Source organism: Triturus cristatus, chromosome 1_1 (assembly GCF_964204655.1).
Source record: "Triturus cristatus chromosome 1_1, aTriCri1.1, whole genome shotgun sequence".
Taxonomy (NCBI): Eukaryota; Metazoa; Chordata; class Amphibia; order Caudata; family Salamandridae; genus Triturus; species Triturus cristatus.
The window spans coordinates 1295893236-1295911742 of NC_140579.1; positions in this window are offsets into that span (position 1 = coordinate 1295893236).

Sequence of the window (18507 nt, forward strand, 5' to 3'; positions counted from 1 at the left end):
TTGTCATTAAAAATTGGGAGGGATGTAGTGTCCATGCCTGGACACGTTCTAGTGTTCCATCCCCATGTAATACACTATACACCCACCCACCACCGACGTCACTGGGTCAGGTGATGCGGTTAATAAAAGGGCAGAGCGCACGTGCTCGTGGACATTCCCACTACCCCTATCTATGTGTCTGGTGTCAGTCCTTTCACCCAGCATGAGGGCCTAGTGCCCAACATTACAGTCCTGTCGTTGGCCAGCACCGGCAGTTCTAAAAAACACGTTCCTGAAATGGGTCCCTTTCGGGCTCTCTTTTAGTGTCCTCACCCTCGGGGTGAAAAAAAAAGAATCTTAATTTTGAAGCAGTACTGCCGTTCACTGCCTTTCATGTATCTTTGAAGAGACTCGTTAGAGTTCTTTTAGTCTCATCATTTCAGACTTGAAGCATTTTAACTCTTTTATACCACCATTGACAAAGCCAATAGTCCTGCTTTGCTGTAGGTGTAATGTTGTTTGTTATATTTATTATATATCTGAACGCAAAGCCAGAACGAAGCATCAAAATATCAGTCGGGCGGCACATAATGCTAATCCAAGACTTCAAATTTAGTGTTTTAATCCACGCCCTTAATTATATCGCCCACGCCCCTTGAGAGACCCCCCAGTTTTTTCATCACACTTAAAGCCCCGCCAATACCTCTGAAATTCGTCATTTGCAGGTGAAACGTTTTAGGAATAGTAATGGTGCCCGTGATTACTTGCATGAAATGGTAGCAATGTTAAGTGACTTTTATTTTTATTTTTGGTTCATGATTGAGTTAAGGCAGGAGGAAACCCAAGTCACGGTTTTCAAAGAAAGGGTGGAATAAATTAACAACTGTACAAAACACAGGCCTCATCTAAAATAGCTAAAAATTCACCATCTGATGTTGTTCCGATGCCAAGGCTTGAACGTGGTTCAGCCGTTGCAAAGTCGTCAGTTCTAACTGTTATGCCTCCGAAGACCTTAACATAAACACGGAGGATTCTGTGCAACACATAAACCTCTTCCAATGGGACACAATTCTACAGTTGCTTATACTTTGACCCTGAGTGAACAATGTTAAGCTTAAAATATGTTCTCATGACCACGACGAAGTGGTGCACATCGGCGATCCTCCCCATACGTGTGAGCCAAGCACACGTTTGAGAGCTTACTGAAGTAAACAGCCAATGACCGAGAAGAGTCAAAATCCTTACGAAAATCAGACTTACGCAAATGTGTCTTTGTTACCCATTTACTAAGACGTTGCTACATCAAGGATGGCCCACGACCACACTAACCAACACTGCGAGGTCTCCATTTCAAGCACTGAAAAAAAAGACTGGAAGATGGCAGAAGCCCGATCAGACAGGCCCGTCCCCTTGCTGGAATGTCCGAGGAGGGTGGGCAAAAGGGAGTGAAGAAGATAGGGCTCATGTGGCTAGAAAGAAATGGAAATACGCCGTGACTGTTCCAGCTCCCTTCTGTAGTGTGGAGCTGAAGGGAGAAAATGGAGTCTGATCACAGGGGAGGAGCGACCATTTGCTGCTGTGTTTTTTATGTATCTATTACGAGCAAATACTGCAAAAGCAACCTCACAGTTCGGCTAGAACAACATTAAACAGCAAGGTTCGACATCTGGCAGAATTCAATTTTAAAAGCAAGGGCGGAGATAAGCAACCTCTATTGCAATGTAAAATACATAGCAAATGTGTCCTTAAGGTATGTATGGTTAGAAATCTAAATGGTGATTCAAAGTTGGCTAGCACATAGCAACACAAAAGAAGAAATAGCAAGTACAGGCTATGCCAAGCGGCCGTGCGGCCGCGAAAGTGATTGCGATTGCGATCAAACATCAAAGCGGCCGTGCGGCCGCGAAAGTGAAAATAATCGAGCAGAGCATCAAAGGGCTGGGTGAGAAGGGAGGGGGGAATGCAAGGAGCAGAGGAGCAGCTGTGCACGTGCACGCCATCGTGCACTTAAGCTCTAGGCCAGCAAAACCATGTGGGTAGCACTTTTGAAAACCCACTTACAAAATGTCTCAAAAAGAGACAGCTTTCGCTGTCTAAGCGAGACCTAAAAACTAAGGGAATTCCAATGTTACATTGTGGAATTCATTTGGGTAAACTCAAATCATCCATACGTTTGAGAGCTGCTGAGTCGCCCTCCTAGAACTGTGGGTAAATATGCTTGGTAAACAAAGGAAAGCTGATGCTTACTCTGCTGCCTCGAGCACAGGCCTGCTGTCCATACAGGAAGAGGATGCACAATAATGGGTCAGTGTGCGAGTCTTTCTGAACCCTTTTTTCATTCAATGTGCCATACAACACTGTACAGCGGGTGACAATATAGAGGACTATATGGGTGGCGGCCCGTGGGGCTCTTAGGAGAAGATGACGGAATAATGTAGCCTATCCCACCTTTGCTCACTTGAGTAACTCCTACTGGGACGGGTATTACACTGCACACTGTAAATCAGTCCTCCATCTTGAACAACGCCACATTGGACAAGTGTTACATATTCAACACTGATTTTTGGTTGTGGTTTATTTTGTTTCGATCAACGGAACACTGCCTTGACTTGGAACTCCAACATACTACAATTAGTCTTGTTCGTTTGTACTAAGCTAGTGTGTTAGGCATGAAAAAAGTAGCCTTTTTATGGCCAACCGCTGTGTCTTCTAAATTGCAGCTTAAAGAAGAATTATGTTAGAGGAGCAGGGAGCAACATGAGGCTCACAGTAGGACTGAGGAAATAAATGTCAGGGTGGCTAGAGACTAGGCCTTATCAGTCTGTGCGAGATGACATTCTGAGGACCCAGTGTTTCCTGATCAAAATTACCAATCACGTGGTTTATCCTAGTAGAGCCTGTGACCCCATTTAACATGGTGTCCCTGATCCAGAAAACCGCAGTCTCCGAAGAATATTAGCAAGGTCAGTGTCAGCGGATTAAGCAGGTCAGCTGTGCTTATCATTAGCTCACCACATTAACAATAGATTACAAACAAGACTTAATGACAACTCGATCTTTTTGCAGGCCAGAAGGGCTGGGGAAGAGTCAGTCACACTAATGGCATGCGCTCTAGCTGTCGGTGTGAAGCACCATGCTGTCACAGACACCAGCGAAGCCCGGTGAGTGGGCTGGTGTGGCGATAACATTTGAAAACATGCATAGGTCGAGTAATAATGGTAGGAACACGTACAACGTGCTTTAGTACCTACGTGTGGATCATGCCTGGACTGCCAGCATGCAACATGTAAATACGATGAAATACGTCAAGCACATACTAAAAGAGGAAACGATTCCTGTAACAAGGTGTATGCTACTTTCCAGCCTGGCACGCGTGTTTAGGTTAGGCCTTGAGCAGTGGCTGTAGACAGATAGGTTCGACTTGGGGCTTCCAGTCATGCTCCACTCGAGCCATGTTGCAGGCATGTCGAGAAGACGAGAGTCCAGTAAACACCACGAAAGGTGCCCGATTTTCACCGTGAAAATGGATCTTCGGCTGGGAGCGGGGGCGGTTTGAGGCTCCGGTTGAAATGGAAAACCTGTTTCTACTTAAAATAATGGATACTCGTGGGGGAGGCGTTGATTAAACAAGAAAAGGAAAGACAGGTCTGCAGAGCAGCTGAGCAGATTATGTCACTTTCGACCTATCATGGCTTTGTAGCCAACACTGCATGATGGAACTTTGTTTAGTTTCGTATCATTCAATAAAGTACGAGGATTGGCTGTGAAAGTAACCCCAAGATGGCAACCATGTACAGTATGTGTGCCTGTGTGATTCCCGTATGTCTGGATTCTCGAGTGGCCGGAAGGCTGTATGTTAGCACAATAAAAACAAGCATTTGCAATGCAATAGGTCTCGCTTTTACGCGAGTTTGAGCTATTGACATTGTAAATGACAATGCCTTTTATTTATGTGTTTTGATAATTGACACATAAAAGGCATTGTCATTTACAATGCCAATAGCTCAAACTCTTATGAATGCAAGACCTCAGCCACCATTGTACCGGCTTGCTTGTAAAGAGGGTCCCTTTTGGTATAGGGATAACTAATATATGTGTTGGTACACTGTACCTGTCTATGTTTATGTTGAAGTTATGTGTGTGTGTGTATATATATATATATATATATATATAACAAATAAATCCAAACGTGAGTGAGAATGGAAACTGCTGAACTGCTTTATCTTTAGACATGTTAATGAAAAGCGTGGGTGCTTTACACAGCAGCTTTGTGCAATAACACTTTTTTTGCATTTTGGTTTCATTTTGGTTAGAACTGTGATCAGTAATTCAAAAGAAAACAAGCGGCCGCGAAGGTGATCGCGATCGTGATCAAACATCAAAGCGGCCGCGAAAGTTAAAGTAATCGCGGAAAAGCGCCCGCGCACATGCACTGTAGCTCTAGGCTGGCCTGGTAGCACTTTTTGGAGCCCTCTCAAAAAGTCTCGCCAGACCAGCACATGCTCTGGGTCAGGCGAGACCTAAAAAAACAAGCGCGGCATGCTGCCAGCAGCAGGGGGAGGCGCGCACGTGCGCCAGCAGGGGGGAGGAGGGGAGCTGCGTGATTCCCTTGCAAGAGCGATAATTGCTACCATATGGCAGCGCTCGCTCCCGCAAGTGAATCTCCAGACGTGCACGCGTTGCCATTGAAGGCAATGGAATGCCTGCACTTTTTTGGCTGAAAAGCCAAAGCGATAGCTAAAAGTCTTTTTGCCTATGCAGCGCATGCGTGCTGCATAGGCGAGACCTAAATAGGGGAGCTCTACTAAAAAAAAAAGGCCACTCCTTCAAGTATGTGAAAGAGGGATTTCCTACCTACACCTTGTCAAAAAAAATATCCCACCTGTGGGCAGGTGCTCAAAACATGGTCATAAACCAAGGGGGCAGCTCCTTTAGTCACACCTGGTACATCTACAAGATTTTGCCTCACCTATCGTAAAGTAAAGGCTTAAAGATTGCAAAGGAAGTGAAGCAAATTGCTTCTGGCCTGCAGGTGCAGAGCAGAGCACAAACAACAGAAAGTGACAACGAAAAATGCCAGCTTCGCAAAAGAGACTACCTGACGACTGCTAGAGGGCAGTGGAAGCTGGTGGTGTCAAAGTGTATGTTCAACAAATGCTTAGTGCTTCTTGGGGCTTCTTGGAGTAGCATGGGGCAGACTGGAGTCTGTGCAGCCTATCTCATCTTGGTGATGGAACTGCTGCCATCACAGCCCCGCCTGCGGATTAGTGCGTATACACATGTCTAGATGCTGCTAGAATGTTTGTCCAGTGGCACACTGGGAACTAGGTGCACTTCATTCTTGTCCTACTGTTCCCCTTTGACTATAAATTCTATTTGCTTGATGATTTTCATGTGTAGCGGGCATGTGGAACCATCTGTTTAAGAGGACCCACATTTTAAGCCCCAGGAGCTTAGTATTCTATTTTGCTATCACAGATCGAAGTCAGAGGCTAGCACAGCGATTCGAGGGACTTGAGTGTTTTTTAACGTTTAAGGAAACATGGGGAATCTTTCATTGAAAGTCGCAAAATCTTTGCTCAAGAAAGAGAAATTATCACCAGAGGGAACACCTGCTAGATATTTGGCAGCAAAGCGAGGGTTATACGGGTGTGTATGGCTCAAACAGTGGCATCTGTATACAGAGAAAGACGGATATTTGCAATTTCTGTTATGCAGCACTTTCACATAGCGAAAATGGAGAATCTGAGAAACAGAATATATGACATGAAGCTCCATCCTAGACCCACACAACTTGAGGCATTGAACCTATGGGAGCAGGTGGCAAACAAGAAGAACCATGAAAGATATAAGATTCAGACCCAAAATAAAATCTATAAATGGTTGATTGTTCAAGATAATGAGAGCAAAAGATCTGATGTGAAAACATAATTGAGACAATGGGCGATTACCTTGAAATAGCCAGTGAAGCTCTAGATAAGGAGAAATCCTCCACCAAAAAGAAACATAAGAATGATGCAGGGAGAAGAGGAGCCAAGATGGCGACCGGGACGGCAGCGTAGACTCCCGGCTCCGTGAACCTCCGCATCCCGCACGGATATCCTGCATGAGATCCTCAGCCTGCGCTACGCGCTCGTATTTGTGAATGAGAGTGGCAACCGACCGTGTGACTCCGAAGTTTCTGGCGGCGGTACCGCCGGAGAAATGTGCCTTTGAAATTTGCGGCCCGTGCAGCCCTGGAGCCAGGACCTCGAGTGGACGCCTTGGCCGGGTGGCAGTTCAACAACAGCGGCCTGTGGTGACTGGGTGGAGTCGGACCACCGGAGCGGTGCACACCTCGGCCTACATTTCGCCGTGGTCGTTCCTACCGCTAAGCGTAGCGGACCGAGTGCATGCCCGGGGTGGCAATTCTGAGATCCTCCGGTGATTGCCCCTGCCTTTGACGGTGAGCTGCCCGGACGCCGCCCGTAACTCGCCCTGATTCTTGCGGGCTGCTCCCGGATTTTCGCGGGCGCTGGTCCGTGGTGGGGACGACTGTTGCCCGTGACCACACACTGGATAATTTTTGCCTGCCCCCGGAACCCTGTTTCCAGCGACGTGGACCTTGAGGCGCTTGTCCCTGGGTCCCGGTCCCAATACGGGTCGGGCCTACCCGGCGGCCATCTTGTTATGATGAAGCCTACCATCCTGTCCACCGGGTCACAGCAGGATTGGGAGTGTGTGACTTTTGGGAGTGTGGCGGAACGATCGCAGAGAGCTGTGCTGGGGTACGGCGACCTCCTCGAGGCTCTTGGTGCACTTCATTCCACCTTGGTTCATGGCATCGGGGTCTTGGGGAGTAAGCTCGATGGTGTAGCATCAGCGTCGGGACAGTTGCGGCCTGCCTGTCCTCAGGTACACAGGGACTTCCCACACTGCACACAGGAGGACAATGTCGCGGCCACCCCTGAGATTAGTGAACAGCTGGAAACTCCGGACAGTATGCTTCCGTGTGATCGGCTGGCTGTGGGTCTGATCTGTTCCGGAGGTATTGGACCTGAGTGGGAGGTGGTGGCCTCGTCCCGTGCACGGCCTCCGGCGACCCAGGGAAAATTCAAGCAACAGTTGTCTACTTTGGCTGATTCCGCCTTCCTGGACCTTGTGTGCAGTGCAGATCCTGGGGCAACACTGGGAAAGACGTCCCTCCATGATGCGGACTGTGTTGGTACTCAGAGACTTCCACCCCACCTGTGTGCGTCGCTTCCCGGTCGTTTTTGGACACTCCTTTACCTTGTAACATCGGTCATGGCGCTGGGTCGAGGGGTATGCATGGGCAGATTTGCAAAGAGTGGTCAAGGATAAGGCTGATCCTTCAGGGGTGGTCATCTAGTAGACGGGCGGGCTCAGGGGTTGCGTGCTCTCATGGCATAGCTATTAGTATAATTGGTGCATAATGCTCCCCATCTTTCTTTGACATGGTCGATTTTGTGCTGCTTACTGTTTGCCTTGGGGAAAACTTACCGTGCGGGAGGGATAAGCCGGGGGCATGGTTTGAAGGCCCTCCTCCAGTTTATTAATACTCTCTCTACCCCCCGTCTGGTGGGGTTCTTTTCTTACTCCCTTTTCTCTGTTCTTCTATATTTCGGGTCTGGTTCCAGGGCGACAGGCACACTGCTGGGGGGGGGGGCCGTACTCATCTGCAGAGGTGCAGGGTGGGGGGTTGGGGAAGGGGATTCTTTAGTCTTTACCCTTTTTTTCCATGGCCTCCTTTTTCTTCTCTGATTCTTCTTTGTTTTTCTTTTCTGGGATCAGCGTGGTACAACTCCTTTGTTGTGAATCACTGCTTTTTCAAGTGTGCCACAATTTCCGGGGTGTTTTCTGGGCTTTAGGGCATGGGACTGCAGGCGCAACTGGTCATGATACTTCTCTACATCCTGCACTTCCTGTTTTAGCGCCATTGACTCGATAGATTGCCGTTTATTGTTTACGTTTGTTATTCTGCCTGCCATTTTTCGCTGCTGGGAAATTGTTTGGCACCTGATCCTTTCGTCTTTCCCTATTATAAAATGAAAGCCTTCTTAATCCTGGTGTCCCACTTGCGCCATTCACTGGCCGAGAATATATTAGCATGGAGATTCTGCTCCCCGAGGTTCTGCCTGTGTCAACATTGGATCTCTGTTGCTTTGACTGCTTAGCGGCCGGCCCCGGGGGGTTGTAGGCCCATACTTGTTATTGGTTGAAATGCGAATAAAGGTTTTTCAAAAAAAAAAAAAAGAATGATGCAGGGACTGGGAGCGATGATGATGATGACAATATTTTGAATGACCTGTTGAGATCAAGTCACCCCCAGACAACTTAATTTCACCACAAGGTAAACACTCCACAATTCCCCGGAAGGAGTAATAATGACAAGCTCCACTACATAGGCAAGTGCACCCCCAAATTACGTAGACACCACTACCTACCAGATTCCATTAGTTCAAAGTGTCTCCCAGACACCAGTCACTCGATTATATCTCAGACTCTGACTAGCACAAGCCTTCCCTTGTGCCCCTGGTAACAATCACCTCACAGGTTAACGCAAGGTCAAAGGTGAAAAGAAAAAAGACAGAGGACAAAAAGGGTGAAAGCACTGAGGCAACAGCAAGGGAAGACCCCCTGAGGCAGGTGGAGGGAGGAGCAACATTTCAAAGGTCTTGTGGGAGGATCTAAACATGTTATTTGAAGTGGTGGTCCCAAAGGATTTGAGTGTAAGAGAGTTGTGGACTGGCCGACACAAGAGCCCCCACCAGAAGCAAAAGTTGGCCTAACTGCAATCACCGAAAGCATGATAAAACAGAGCATTCTAAAAGAAGTTATTGGGAGTCCATGCAATTCCCCGATTACAGCTTTGCAGAAATGCATCAAAAAATGATGCAGGACCTTAGGAATATTAACAAAATAGTAATTCCATGCTCTCCAATAGTACTAAACTGTGCTGTAATCCTTTTCCAAATTCCCCCTGAAGTCAGTTGGTTAATGGCATTCTTTTCCATTCCCTGCCACGAAGCGAGCCAGTATCTCTTCGCATTCAGATTCCAAGATAAAAGTCTTGTGTGGGGTCAGACTCCTCAAGGATATACAGAAAGTCTCTCATACTTCAATCAGATACAGAAGGTTTCAGAGACCCTACAACATTGGTGGAGTACACCGATGATCTCCTCATGGCATCAATGACAAAAGAGTCATGCAGACAGGACACAATGCCCCAGCTCAACCACCGGGCTGAGAATGGACACATGGATTTTCGTGAAAATTAGAGCATTGCCAGAGACAAATTAGCTTTCGAGCACATCAAATTGCGAGCATTTGGACAAAATATTGAGTTTTAAATACTGAGTTGCAGAAATACCAGAAAATTAATATCTATTTTTCAGGTAAGTAATATGGTTTTCAAAAATGTTGTTGTTAATATCAATTTCAATATTACAAGTGTGAAAACGATTGTTTTTCAATCATCTTTATGTATCTTAATTCACATATACATGTTATGTATTATTATTGTTTGCATGATTGTTAATATTTTTTAAATATAGTTTGTAATTTTAAGTGATTTACAATTTTTAATTTAAGTTCCAATAGTAATTTATATTGTCATAGCAGGTTGCTAGGTTTGTAGTGGTGTATGGTGGGAAGTTAACTATGTATAATTAATTAACAATTATTCAATCATGTATTATTATTTGATTATTACTTATTTTAATTGTATAATAACTATATTTTTAAGTTATATATTATGTTCGGGCTGCTGGGTTTGTAAGAATATAGAGTGGGAAGTTAATTAAGTAATAAATATTTAACAATTAAACGTTACTCATTTAATTGATTGTTAAAAATGTAAATTGTGTAATAATTATATTTTTTAAGTTATATATTAGGTGTGGGCTACTGGATTTGTAGGTGCATAGGGTGGGAAGTTAAGTAATAATTAATTAACTATTTATTATTAATTATGTTCTTAATTATGCAAATTGTGTAATAATTATATTGTTCAAGTTATATAATAGGTGCGGGTTGCTGGGAGAGTAGGGGTTTAGGGTGGGAAGTTAATTATTGATTAAAATGTAATTGATTATTAATCATGTTAATTGTTACATTAATTTTTTTTTTAGTTATATTTTAAGTTGGGCTGCTAGGTTTGTGGGGATATAGTGTTTTAAGGTAATTAAGTGATAAATAATGTACTTTTAAATTGATAATTATTAAATTGTTTAATAATCATGTTATTGTTTTTAAAACATGTATATATATTATTTTATGGGGTTAATTGAAAAAGTTAATATGAAGAGTTTTATATTTGTTATAAATTCATAGGGTTATGTTTCATATATGTTATGTGTTTGAAGTGAAGTATATTTCCTACTGTTCCACAAACTGGAGTGGGAAAAGTAAATGTTACCCATTTCGAAGGCCAACACTTTCCCTGCTGCTGCACAGACTGGAGTTGGAATAGTACATTTTAACACTCCGAAGTCCAACGCTTTCCCTTCTGTTGCACAGACTGGAGTGGGAATAGTAAATGTAACCCCTCTGAAGTGCAACGCTTTCTCTGCTGTGGCACAGACTGGAGTAGGAATAGTACATTTAACCCCTCTGAAGTCCAATGCTTTCTCTACTCTTGCACAGACTCGAGCTGGTATAGTAAATCTTAACCCTCAGAAATCCAACGCTTTCCCTACTGTTGCATATACTGGAGTGGGACTAGTAAATGCAACCCCTCTGGAAGTCTACGCTTTCCCTACTGTGGCACAGACCGGAGTGGGAATAGTAAATTTACCCCTCCGAAGTACAACGCTTTCATTACTAATGTACAGACTGGAGTGGGAATAGTAAATGTTACCCCTCCGGAGTCAAACACGTTACCTACTGTTTTCATGCTTTTGGATTTGTCGCAAGCCAAGGACATTTCTCAACTTCCTGCCTCATAATGCAAAAGTCACTGTTGTCACTCTAGGCTGGACTATGCCATTGTTCTGTACTTAGGTGTTCCTGTATATTTGGTTCAGCGGTTACAAGTAGTTCAGAACATAGCGGTCTACCTACTCTATAAAATAACTCAAACACAAGGAGATGATGGATGGGGCACTGAAACTTCTCAGACACTCACCCCCAGTCACAGATCTGGGTTGAATCCATCATCATTCCTTAGCTCACTTCACCACCCCAGTTCAGACCCAGCCATATGCAAATCAGTCTTGACCCTGTACCTCATGGGAACAGTCCAGCCCGAACTGTCAAGCCAGATCTTCCCTGGACCGGAAACAAGCATCCTGGGACCGTTTTCCAGGTAACATCACTCATCACCCAGACTAGCTTGATTCCAGTGGCAAAGTGAGCAAGGGACCCACGTCTGGGCATATCCTGCCAACTTAGGGACAACAAAGCAAACACAAGGAGATGATTAACAGAGCACTGAAACTTTCCAGACACTCACCCCATCACAGATCTGGGTTTAGCTCGCTTCACCACCCCAGTTCAGACCCATCCATATGCATATCAGTCTTGACCCTGTGCCTCATGGGAACAGTCCAGCCCGCACTGCCATGCCAGGTCTTCCCTGGACCGGAAACAAGCATCCTGGGACCGATTTCAGGATAACAGCCCTCATCAGTCAGGCTAGCTTGATTACAGTGGCAAAGTGATCAAGCGACCCACGTCTAGTGTTTGCTACTATAGAAAATATCAAAGCATGTGTTGGTATCTCGGCTATGGGAGAAATTGCTTTGGTTGCAGATTTGGCAAGGCTCTGACACTGACATATCAAGCCCTCCAAACAAAGGGCCCATGTACTTAAATGAGAGAATCAAGGAATGCAGACCAGGGAGGTCCCTGCACTCCAGGAATGCTGGTCTAACCTCAGTCCTCCATTTTAAAAAAAACAGCACAGAGGGGTCTCCTCTTTTACACTCAGGGCGGCCAGCATGTGGAATCAGATGCCTGGGCATCTAAGATCCATCATGGACTAAGCAAAATTTAAGAAAGAACTGAAAAAATGTTATCCAAACTTTAGGGATTGTAGAACTTTCCCTGTTCCTTGCTTTTTTCTGTCTCTAACTGCCTAATTAAGGGACACTCTTGGAGTAGGCTGTATAAGAACTTCTCATTCATTCATAGGAGAAAAGTGGAAAGAAAGAATTATGTCCAAATTTAAATCTGGATTTGGTTCAAGAACAAGAAGCAAATGATGGGTTTAAGTGAATGTGACCACAAATATTTAGGGCCTGATTGAGAGTTTGGCAGCCCAACCGTCCGAGAACTGCATCTGCATCGTCCACGCCACCACTGTGCCGGCACCGGACCTCCCACCGTATTATGAGTTGTGTAGTCTAAAACCCAGACCGCTGGCACGACTGTCCACTCAGCAGCCCTGCGGAGGTGCAAAATGTTGGTGGAGCATCCATGGACTCCACCAAATAATATACCACAACTAACTGTGATCACTGGATGCTTTAGAAAAATACACACTGATGTGCATTAGCGAGTAGACAAGCCTGCAAATCACACTATAAAATACACCCTATCCTTGACCAGTATCCTTTATGTTCAAACTGTGGGCCAGGAGAGAGGCACCAACATCTGCACCAGACACTAATTTTTTATGCTAAGGCACCCCTTTTTTCGATCTTCCCCTTAATCACTCTCCACCACCATCATATTTTTTTGGAGACACAAATACACCCATTTCCCCAGTCAAATCAGGTCACAAATCCACTCCCATCTTCGCATTTACCATGGCCGGAATAAAAAAACCTCCTTCTCAGAGAAGGAGTTAACGGTCATGGTGGAAGAAATCCTCAAAGTGGAGCCACAAATTATTGGAGCCCAAGTGTAGGACACTCCTTGGGGTTGTGGAAGCATCCTACTTGTAAAGAACTTGAGGTTTGAGATGATCCAAACCTGCGTGATGCACAGCCGCGGACCCTAAGGTCTCAGAACAGTTTTTTCAATTATCTAAAAGCAATTCAATATAACAGTATATACAAACAAATTCAACCACAATGTTGTTTCAAACGCAAAAAAGGCTTATATTTAACATAGAAGCCAATAACATTATTCAAACATTATTCCATCCTCATTGGTTTTCATGTTAATATCATACAAAATCCATTGTAAGAATGATGTAAGAAGATCAACATCCACTTATACAACGTAAACTCAATTAAAAAAAAGTCCCAATGCATTTCGGGTTAATCTAAACCCTTCTTCAGGGGCTTGTTATCATCAAGGAGAAGTTGACTTTGAATAAATCCACCATTTGAAACTACAACAAAAATCAAAAGAATATATGTCGTTACTACGCATTCCGTTGCAACGCATGCCTTTACCACGCATGCGTTACAACGGAATGTGTTTTCCACGCTTTGCTGTTACCTCGATTTTACCTTTACTCCGCTTTTTCTTTTTTTGGGGGGGAGACTTCCCCCAAGCCCCCTTTCTTCTTTTTTTTCCTTTTTCTGCAGGTCTCCGCCGACACTGAAAACGGACTGATGCTTTTTTTCGGATTAGGATGACGTTGTTTCGTGATGACGTTGCTTGCGTGGTGAAGATGGTCGTTGAAGCATTACCCGTTGTGAAGACGTTTACGAGGTAAGTGTATCGTTGTAAATGTAATGCGTGGAAAATGCTTCGTGGTAAAGGCTGTTTCCCAAATCAAAATAGTCCATATGAGTTCCAGTATAGTACATTTCAATGGTTAAATGAGCATTTGCACTCAGAATGTGAAATGAATACAATACGTCTACAAAAAATGATGAAAAACAGTGCTCAGTGCCATTCAAAGTGCCTGACCTGAAAAATTAGTGTGAGAGAACCAGAAACGTAAAAGTGCAACGAGGCTAAAGAAACAAAGTGCATGTGGTTGTGCTTATCCAACAAAACACGATGTGTATGGGTTCTTGAAACGTGAAGGAGACAAGCGTTGAAAAAAAGCGAGTGCCGGTGCGCCAGGTATACGTAAAAGAACGGAATGAGAAGAGCGGAGTGAAAAACAGGTGTGCTCTGCAAGACCGTGGGTATACAGTGAACCAGACAGAAGGAGCTTCTGTGCTTACCCGACTGCAACAGTAACGAGTGTCAGTATTCTTCTGAAAAAATGATATAAAAGCCAAGTTTATCTAAAAGGAATCCACACTGAAACCGTCCCGGTTCCATAAGTATGCCCAGACACCCGTCGTGCTTAACACAAGGCTTACCCGGGATTAAACGGTTTGCGAAATCGTCAAGTGTACGGGAGAGGCTGGAAAAAACACAAAAGTCGCATATATATTATACGTATATATGGTGATTCACATCAATGTTTTCTGTAGTCACGCTTTCACTTGTTCAATAAAGTTTTTGTCCTAGCTTTTTGCCATCTCTGCCCCTTTAAAATACGTAGCGCATACGCATACGTCGATGCGCACACAGCCGGCGGCAACACAGATCACGAAAGACTCACAAAAACTTAGGTGAGCGCATAGAATAACTTTTTTCACATTTAGGCATGTCGCTATATGCGACAGACGGAGTGTTGACTACTTTTGTGTTTTTTCCAGCCTCTCCCGTACACTTGACGATTTCGCAAACCGTTTATTTTAATCATTATTTGAGAGTGTTGTGACCGAGTACATTTGATGAGATTTAACAGCAGTCATGTGAACAGTGTAAACTGGGCACTTCTTTAGATGCCTTCTCATTGGAACTACATATCTTGCTGGGAGATACCTGTATCTGGTTTACATCGGTGCACAGGGAAGTAGGTTTCAGAATAGAATAGTGGCTGTAGCAGGTCCTTGTATGGAATGGGTAGGACTGCTGTAAGCATGGCCATGCTAGTTGATGCCACCTGGTCACTGTAGTATGTAAAAAGTGGCTTCATATACAGTGTGATGTCATATCTTGAACATACATGATGACTGAGACGAGACAAGGTACTCATACAATGGTGGCAGACTGTGGTCCAGACATCATTGGGTGCAACTGTTGAGAACTTATGTTGCATACATGCATGTGCTACTGCTAATGTTGTAGTCCATTTAGCCATCCTAGTAGGTGTTGTGCTAAATGCACATTTGTTCTGCTATGTGTACTGAGTTATTTCTTCTGTGTGTCTACGCTGTTGGATTTAACCAAGCTCATATGTCATTTCAGCATCTACCCAGGCAAGCGGAGAAGACAGGTCCCAGGTCGTTTGGGAAGCAGCTGGCCCGAGTGGGTCTGGTTGTCACACAGATACGGATGAGCACAGTGGCCAATAGAGTGTGAGGAATGACACAGTGGACCCAGACTCCATGTCGTCATCCAAAGAGTTGGACTCCAGTGAACACTCCTTGGTGGTGGCAGACCCCACCCATCCTGGTGCTAAGCCATCATTGTCTGCCCCCCGTTCCATCTCCACCCTCCCTGCTGCTCCCCACCCAGTTGTCCGGGCCCGCTTCCCTAATAGAGGTGCTGTCTCTTCCGCCTCAGGCCCCTGCGCCCCCAGGTGCCCTTAGTGAGGAGGCTATTGACCTCCTGAGACAGATCTCTGTTGGGCAGACTGCACTGTTGAATGCCATCTAGAGTTTGGCCACCCAACAGACTCAGGTGGTTGCCTACCTGGGTGCCTAATGGTATGTGTGCCCTACAGGGATGGTTTCAGGCTCTGACCTCCTCATTAACGGCAGCTTTCCGCCCAACCCAGCCTTCTGCCCCACATCCTTATTCTAACTCATCCAAAGACCCTATTCTTCTGCCTGGCCAAAGCACACACACACCTATGCATGCAGCTACCCAAACAGGCACATGGAATACACACAGCCTATACATATCCAACACACATCCATGCAGCACACACTCTCATCCAACCCCCCACTGACCCCACCAGCATTGGCCCTGAGAGAGCATCAACACCAGCTGTACCATCCCCCCACAGCTTGACATTCACTGTGCACCTGCACCGACACACCCATCACCACCCACCATCAGCAAAGACAGCACACCTGCACTTGCATCAGAGCCACCTACACCACTCCCTCTACCTCCCAACTTGACCCCACCTATGATTATCCCACACCCTATCCCTGTGACCAATACTTCCCTTACCTTGAACTTTACCCTGTTACACACCTCCCCCTCAACCCAGTCCCCCTTTTTCCATCCCTATCCCTTCCACCTCATGCACCACCACTCCCAGATCCACCACCACCCCTCCCAGATCCACCACCAGAAGAAGTCGAAAAACCAAGACCCGTTCCAAACCCAAGAAAACCCATCCCAGGGCAAAGTCCACTCCACCAAAGCACCTCTCCCCACCCCAATTGAAATCCTGGCATACCCACTAGATGCCCCTTCCTAGGGAGGTTCCCCTTGCAGTGTTTAGTAGGCAACTTCGGTGGCAAACCTATTGGGCACCTGCCCCACTATCACATTTGTGGACTGGCCAATAGCCTGATAACATTTACTATTTATTTGTGTTTATGATAAATATAATAAACAGTTTTTTGATGCACATGAGTCCTGCTACTGTTTCCGATCTGACTGTGAAGTAGTTATGTTCTTTGTAATATGTCACTACATTTTTGGCTCCTAAATGTAGTTAGGTGTGCAATTAGCAGAGGTTATATTGATCCCAATGGCATCAGTAATGGTAAACCACAGAAGAAGGCCAACAGTTCCATGGATGTACATGTTGGATGACATGGAATTATGTGGAAGGTTATATGGTGGGTATTTCTACTTGTGTTGGGCAATGTGATCCTCATTTGGCTCAAAGGTCTCGTAATGATGTAGGTTTGTTATGTTGAATTTACAAACTTGGATCACCAAACAGGGAGGTAAATATGTAGGCCTAATGTTGTATTATTTGCCATGGCAGAGGCTGTGAGGCACAGTCAAAGTCAAAGTACTTTATTCGACAATTAAGTCATAAAAGTGGCATATAACGACCATTTACATCAATACAAATTATAACAAAACACAATAAATAATATAGGTTTATGTTTATATGCCTAGAGCAACATTATACTCATTTTTAGTAAAATATACTAATGCCTTTGCATCCAGAAAAAATAGGCACATTTCATATTTGTACAACAGTATACAGGCCTCCCCTAAATTAAACAATCTAGACAGCAAAGTATCCTAATCTAGAAAATCTTTTTTTATTTTTTATTTATTTTTCTTTATATATGAAGGCGCCTATTCGCTCGACACTTTGGCATTAATCTGTCTAGACCGAATTACCCAAGCCCACTTTATATATTTTGTTATTGCAATTATCGGGCTTGGGTCTGAACACAAAATTCTCATGGCCTCCTCGTGCCTTCGAATTCCAATTAGCCGACAGACGGGTAATACCCATTTTTTACGTGGAAGAATATAGAGGGGACAAAAAACCACAAAATGGCTCAGAGATTCATTCTTGTCCCAACACTTTGGGCATTTATCTTGGGACCCTTCGACCCACTTAGATGTAAATGATCGGATCGGGAGAGTGCCTATCCTAAACTGGAAGTAGAGCTTGCGATCACATGGAACTTCAATCAAGCCCCAATACAATTCCTGTCTTGGGTAGGCCTTAAAATCCAGAAATCTACCTGTTAGATGGAAAGAACACCCCCTAGAAAATAGTTCCAAACCGATCATTTCCCAGTACTTGGCTTTCACAATTTCTTTTGAAGGGAAGACCGCATTTTGTGGATCATCCCAAAGGTCTCTCAATCCCAATCTGTAGAGTAACAATTTTATAGACCTCAGCCAGTCTATCTTATGAAAGGGATCCTTTTCCATGATTTCCTTTAGACCCAGAGCATAGTGCTTAAGCTCCTCGGTTGACCATACCCTACACCAATACAGCAATGGGCGCAGATAGGCTGTATCTTGTTGAGTTTTCAAACCGAGATCCCAGAAAAGAGGTATCAAATGAGTACTTTGCGGAACACCAACAACTTTCCGGATAAACTCGTTCTCCATGGCATTCAGGCGTTTTGGGTTTTTGCCATACCCCCATAGCTCAGACCCATATAAAGACGAGCTACGGATCTTCATCGAGTAAATCTCGAGAAGTGGGCCAATTGGTTGGGTCTGTGAGGTTTTAAATCTTTTTAAAAGGAAGCCTGTCAATTGTTGGAACTTCAATGTTGACAAATCTATTTGACTTTTCCAACACATATTCTTCTGTAACGTGACTCCCAAATAAGTAAATGCATCGACCTGCTCTAAAGGAGAACCATTCATAAGGATTACTCCTTTAAAGGATTTGTAAGACTTACAAGGTTTGGGACCGTTAAGGACCATAAACTTGGTCTTGGCAACATTTATTTCCAGTCCACGTAATAAGCAAAACTCTTCAAAGCGCCGAAGGGTAAGCTGGAGGCCACTCGGAGTTTTTGAAATCAGCAGAGTGTCGTCCGCGAACATGAGGACTGGGACACGAGTGCCAACCATAGCCGGGGCATCCGAGGGGACCCGGGAGAGGAATTCGGCCACCCCGTTTACGAAGAGCGAGAACAGGGTCGGTGCCAAAACACAGCCCTGCTGCACTCCCTGCTC